The following is a 6,675-nucleotide window of genomic DNA, read 5'->3' as shown; positions in this document are numbered from 1 at the left end:
TACAATATCACATGGTGGCGCTTATTTTCTAGGTAGTGGGAGGGTGCATGGGATTGATATGTTTTTATAGGCCGGTTGAAGCTGATTGATTTGAAAAATTGTTGGTCTGGTCAAAATCGTAAACCAAATCCAAAATTGAATATCTCAACTAAATTAAGAATTTCAAAATTAGGGAACATAGTGAATGAAAAGAATTGAATAAGAGATCCAGAAAAATTGTTGAATCGGTCAAAATCAAATGACACAATTCTAAATTGAGTATCTTAATTAATTGTAAGGCCTTATAAATAAAAAAAACATAGCATATAGCGTATTGGTATGGTATAAAAGAATTGAATAAGAAAGCATTGAGAAATTGTTGACTCTTGGTCAAAATCGGGTGACCTAATTCTAATTAGAGACCTCAATTTAATATGGGATTTTAAAAACTAGAGAGTTTAGTGTTATAGGGATTATACAGGAGAAAATGCGTCAGCGACGAGAAGTACCCTGTCGGCTACGATGCAGGATACCGATATGGTACGGCCAGTGCTTTTCCAAGAACTGATTCCGACCAGCTCACCAAGCTGGTTTCTGAGGAACCGGTGCCGAGTCGCCTCAGCTTCAGAATGGCATCCACACAGCTCCTCTCACCACGCTTCAGAATAGCATCCACACGGCTCCTCTCATCACTTATCTGTTGGAGGAGAATCATGTCCAACTTGCTTTGCTTCTTCTACTTTTGACGGCCACATCATAATCGTCGACCTGGACCTGGCCTAGCTTATCAAATATATGCGGCGCGGTGAGGCCACGATCCGATGAAGGTGCAATCTTTGCTTTTCCTTCAACATTCTCACCCAGCAAAAGTTGAGAGGAAGAGATGCCGCGTCACAGTTGGTTCCTGTATGATGTTGCGGGAATCTGCTGCAAGTAAGAAAAATATTTCCTTCTACTTCTTCATTTTTCAGATGCATGACGCATGTACACACACTGCGGCGCCGGTACGCGCAGCGAAGGATGCAGATTCTAGGATAGAGATAAGCTTGTCCTTTGCATATCTGCCTTGATAGTTGTCACCTGGAATGAAAATGGGAATAATCACAATGAGAGAGAAAAAGGCATAGTGCTCTGTAGAGCAATCTCCAGACTCCAGAGCTCAAGAATTTTGTGATTCTTCGTCACTTCTTTGGCTCCTCGCCTTCCCAAGGGGTATTCTTGCTTGGCCCCTGCAAGTAGAATGCACAATTAGCTCTTCAGATCAAATCTTTGCTTCGACTACCCGTCATGATATTCTGAATCTACTAATTCCTCAACTCGGATCTTAAGGCCACTGGAGGTGCACTATTTCAGCAGTACTACTTTGGTAATTACGGTTTTTTAAGATGTTTAACACAGGACTGAATTAACACAGCTACAGCACAACCCTCCTCCCGCGACCCTTGCCTGCCGCCGCCACCCTCCTCCCAATTTCTCTCTCTCTCTCTCTCCTCGCCGCTCCCGGAGGCTGCTGCTAGACAAGGCCACGGTGCCCATGATGGGGCGGCGTGGATCTGATCCCCAGTGGTCTCATAGGCCACCGATGGTGTATCCTCCCTAGGGAGTTTGGTGGTGGTCATTGGACCAACGAGCACGATGGCCAGGGCGGAGTTCCCTGTTCAGGCGGCGGCGGCAGCGGTCCCCTCCATGGCCGGAGGGTCAGCGGGGATCGGTCTCCGGCGTGCTCTCAGGCGATGGTTGCTGGTGGCGATCGTGGATCTGATGCCAGTTCAGATCCATCGCGGTGTGGCCCTTGGCCGGCCGGCGGCACATAGAAGGGTCGGTGAGGGGCGGCTGCAGGTCATCCTCGACTGGCGTTCCGGCGGCTGCGTGCGTCTTCGGTTTGGAGGATTTTTGTAGGAAAAACACGGGGACAAGAATTTCGGAGGAAATTTTTTTATATATGTATTTAGTTTGTAGGAAATGCGTACAGAAATTTTATAGAAATACTATTATTTTTCTGTGTTTTTGAAGGAAACTACATATTCACTCATAGCTTATTTTACGCGTAGGAACTAGACAAGTCAATTCTTTAGGATGGCAAGTGTCATCTTATCAAATTCCTATACTACTTATAATTCCTACGTTTTGATTTCTTTCAAACCGAATGAGTCCTTAGAGTGTGGCTTTGCACAGATCCAATCAACTACGTAGTTGGGGTGGCACAATTGTCGGTGAAAATCATGCCAGACTTTAGTTATGGTGAATGATGATGGCATGACGCCGTTTTCTTGTCCAGGCATTGTCTTTGCAGTCTATGTGATATACGAGTTCAGAACACGTTATCAAATTTCTAGGTTAACGATAAAGGTCGTTAGAAACATGGCTTTAAATTGTTGTTGAATCATACTTCATTCTAAATATAGTGCGCCCGCGTTTTCTGAGATCCAACTTTGACCATAAATTTAACCAACGAGACCAACTGCGGCGGGAGAAAAAAAAATATATAATTGAAAACTTCTTTTGAATACGAATTCACTGATAAAATTTTTGCTCCCGCCGCAATTGTTCTTGGTAGTTAAATTTATGATCAAAATTGAAGCATAGGGATAGAGGAAGCACTACGTTATGAAATGGAGGGAGTATAATAAAGATGGTTCTGTATATTATTGAACAGGGAGGAGGCTTTCAATCTTTTTTTTTCAAAAAGAAAAACACACCGCTACAGTTACATATGGGCTAACGCCTCACGCATCTAAGGGCATGTACAACAGTGTACGGTCAGCTGTCTATAAGGGCTGACAGTTAGGATTTTAGATGATGTGGAGGAGAGAGAACAAGCTAAAAAGGGGAGGCCGTCGGTAAATCTGTAGACGGGCGCTTCGCTTGAAACTCGCTGGCTATCGACGCCTCTTTTGCCGTTGTATGGATGGGCGTCGGTAAATCTCCAACTGCCTTCTTTTCTGAAGCCATGGCGGGCCTGTCTTCTGTGCTCGTGAATCTTGGCTAGCGGCGGCGCCGTATATCTCACTGTCCTCGTGAATCACAGCCATATTTTTCGATTCTCCCATCAAACTCAGCTGCCGCCGCTGCTTCTGTTCTTCCCGTGGAAAACGTCTTCAAATCTTCATCATGCAGACTCCGTCTATACTTGCTCCCATCAATGGTAGCTACATGCATTGATTCAGAATTTTGTTGCCCCGTAGCTTGATTGATGGAGGCTGAGTTTTAGTTGTAGGAGAGGAAATGAGTAGATTAGATGATTTTTACTGCATGCTGCTAAGAATTGGCAAAGAAAAACTATAACAATCAGAAGATTCAACACCGGAGGAAGAGTATAGTACGGAGGAAAGAAGACTAAGATTTATGCTGTGCCGAACAAGCAGCAAATCCGAGCAGAGACTACATGTAATTAGTGTTAATAAATAGTTATTTTAGTGCCCATCCAACGGCCACTTTGCTAGCAGACAGCGGAAAAGACACCCCATTGTAGGACGTGTCTATAGCTCTATCTTCATATGACGTGGACACAAATTACAGACAGCTGCCGTCTGAGCTAATGTACATGCCCTAAGAGGATCGTAGGCCATTTCCAATGGAACCCAAACACATTTCCATTTGCTCACGTGGACAAGCCGCACAATGATCAATAAAAGAATACTTCTTTAGTCAGACCCTTAAATTAACTTCATTTTTCTTGGGTCTCTGAAACCCCTTGACCTCACCGCATATGCGAGGCAGATTTAGCCTGTCCTGAACCATCTCAGCCCCACAAAACTCCACCCTCATCGCACCTCGGATCCTAAATCATAGATCACTCTCTTCTCACCGCCACACTTTGATCTCTATGTCCCTGTCCTCTCGGCTTCGGACCGGTCCCACGCCACCATGTTCGGTTTCAATCTAAATCAAGATTGGAGGCGGACCCCATTGACTATGATACGCTCACAAGAGAGACGAGCTCCGCACCCTCCGATGAAGAGCTGGACATCCCCATGACCCTCCGCCGGTCGCGGATGGAAATATAGGGCAGCTCATCAAGCTCCGTGCTCTCCTCGATGGCCTGGTGTGGCGAGTCTATCTTCGTGCCCGCCCGCCACGACTCGTCGAGCTTAATTGCACCCCCTCCCCTTTTGGCTCTGTGGGGCTTATATAGCTCCCGATCAACCCGTTGACACAGTGATAGGAGCCAATTTTGAGCCCTTTGAGCCTGCCGCAAAAGCCCCTAGCCAAAGGCTTGTGCATCTCATCGCGCCAAGAATGTGAACTGGGTCGGATACAGATACTCTGTGCTGATTTGCCATGTTCTCAGAGTCAAAAGAGGAGCGATTGTTCCAGGTTTGTCCTATGTCGACCCTTGACCAGCAAGGAGGTGAACGCCTGCCATCGGCTCCAGAAGACTGCCAAGGCATTGAGGGAGGGCATTGAGGCATTGGAATGGCTCGTGGCCGAACAAGCCACCACTACCGCCAATATCCAACGCCTCGTTGTGGAGCAAGCATGCTGCTGCCAATTATGACCCCTACGTCGTCTTCGCGATGTACTACCGCCGCCTTGAAGATGAAAGGGAAAGAGCAAGGCCAAGGGGTGTTGCATTTCGCTCTTTTCTATGATTTAGCATGATCTAGTAGTTGCAATATGAATTACTAGTTGTAGTACTATGTGCTAACTATGGACCATACCATATATGAACTTCCCCTATGCTATATATGAACTATTCTATGTCCTGTCCTATGTTGATTTTATGGAATGTGGTATGTGTGATCTACGTGCATATGAATTTGCATGGATTTAGGGGCGGGCAAATGGGTGCCGACCCCCTCTGTCCGCAAACAAATGGTGTGCCATATTTGCTTAGCCTGATTGGAGATACCTTCATGCCATTATTAAAAGTGGGAGATCTAGCACTTTTATAATTTCATCAGAATAACTATCATAAGCGCCCTTAGTCGCCATAAAAAACCAGTCATGTTTCATTACCAGTTTATATGATGCTAACACATCATATCGTCTGCATTTCAAAAGATTTTCATTACAATTCTGGACATAAGTAGGCATTTTTTGTGTATCTCATTCACTTTTACATTGTTACAAACTAATCAGAGAAGGGCCATCACTAATGAGTGGGCTGCACCATTCGGAAAAATCTCTTGTCTTTTTCTTAGTCGAATATATTTTGTTTCACATGGTAGATAGAGGTACCCGTTGCGCGAGAGAGAAGACTGTGTTGCCTACATGAAGTTGTTACTCCGCTGAACCAGTAAACAAGTGTTGTTGTCACGCTTCGTCCACACATGCTTTTTGGCCTTTTTATATATTAAAATATAATAAATACATATATTATGCAAAAGTAATTTTGTATTTTTTTTAAAAAAATCATTGCACATTTAAAAAAAAGATCATGTAGTGTAAAAAATGTACGCGGCATTTTTTACAATGTTATTTATTTTAAAAAGTGGCCATGCAATTCAAATGGAATGTTTGCTACCATTTTAAAAGAATGTACGTTACATTTCAAAATGTTCACACGTTCCCAAAAGATGTTTGTGACATTTAAAAAATGTTTATACAATATAGAAAAAAGTTCATAAAGATTTAAAAAAAATTAGTATCATAAAGCAAATTAACATGTATTTGAAAATATATTAATCATAAATTTGAAAATGTTAGTTATGTACATAAATTTTTTTCACAAGTATACAAAAAATGTACAATGTGTACTGAACAAAATAGGCATGAAAATATATGTTTGAAAATATTATAATCATGTATTTGAAATATGTTAAATGTGTAAAAAAATCAAAGAAAACTGGTGCAAAACAATGAAAAACCCAATAATAACTGTTCAAAACAGACATAGAAAACCGAAAAGTGAAAAATAAAAATCTGTATGGAAACACAAAAAAAAGAAAGAGAAGAAATAACAATGAAAACTATAAATAAAACAGTATAAAAGTAAAATAAAATAAAAATAGTTAACAAAAATTAAAGAAACCGATGTAAATAGTGAGGAAAATATATAAAAAGGAAAAGAAAAGGACTAGTCCAGCAACCCAAACGAACGTGTTGAGAGAACCTGATTTATGGAGCGGCCCAATGCGCGGAGGCTAGAGGGGAGGCGTAATAGGAATCGGTACGTGTTTGTTTTCTCTACCTAATAATAATAATAATAATAATAATAATATAATTAATATTAATATTAATATTAATATTAATATTAATATTATAATTATATAATCTATACCTACTATTAAAGCAAGGTGATATTCTTGGTTTCGTCCCGCTTAGGTGATTTTATATATTTTTTACTGTATTCGAGGTGGTACTATTTTTTGCTACAATTCGTTACCGCTGTTTTTTGGGGTCTATGCACGCCAACGCTGCTCTGGGCCTTTTGTTGGTGTATGTCACAAACGTACTGGGCCATGGGCCTGCTCTTGTGCTGAGAAGAAGGATTCGCAAAAAAATTGCCACTTGCACTAAGGATTGAGCCCACGACCTGGTATTTGCCTCCTTCAGGCTAGGACCAGCTCCTGTGTATGTTAACTACACCGCTCATTATGCATTTAAATAGTCTCACCTCGCTTTTTTACATGATTTTTATCAGTTTATATAGCCCACGAGTTGTCACAGAATAAAAAAGACACCAAGAATAACGAACAGAGGCTGAAGTGTGGGTCCTATTTAACCTTGAAAGCAAAGGAATTTCGCAATATA

At 41.9% G+C, this 6,675-nt stretch overlaps 1 long non-coding RNA gene across 1 annotated transcript; it reads left to right on the top strand.

Annotated features, from left to right (window-relative positions):
- The first annotated feature begins 505 nt into the window (after positions 1 to 505).
- On the top strand, positions 506 to 1,988 carry LOC119300459. Its single transcript, XR_005146443.1, has 2 exons — positions 506 to 912; positions 1,394 to 1,988. It is a non-coding gene; the product is annotated as an uncharacterized LOC119300459 (long non-coding RNA).
- Positions 1,989 to 6,675: the final 4,687 nt, after the last annotated feature.

This window comes from Triticum dicoccoides, chromosome 5A, assembly GCF_002162155.2.
Source record: "Triticum dicoccoides isolate Atlit2015 ecotype Zavitan chromosome 5A, WEW_v2.0, whole genome shotgun sequence".
Taxonomy (NCBI): domain Eukaryota; kingdom Viridiplantae; phylum Streptophyta; class Magnoliopsida; order Poales; family Poaceae; genus Triticum; species Triticum dicoccoides.
Note: the sequence above shows the minus strand (reverse complement) of the source record. Positions and strands in the feature narration are given on the sequence as shown.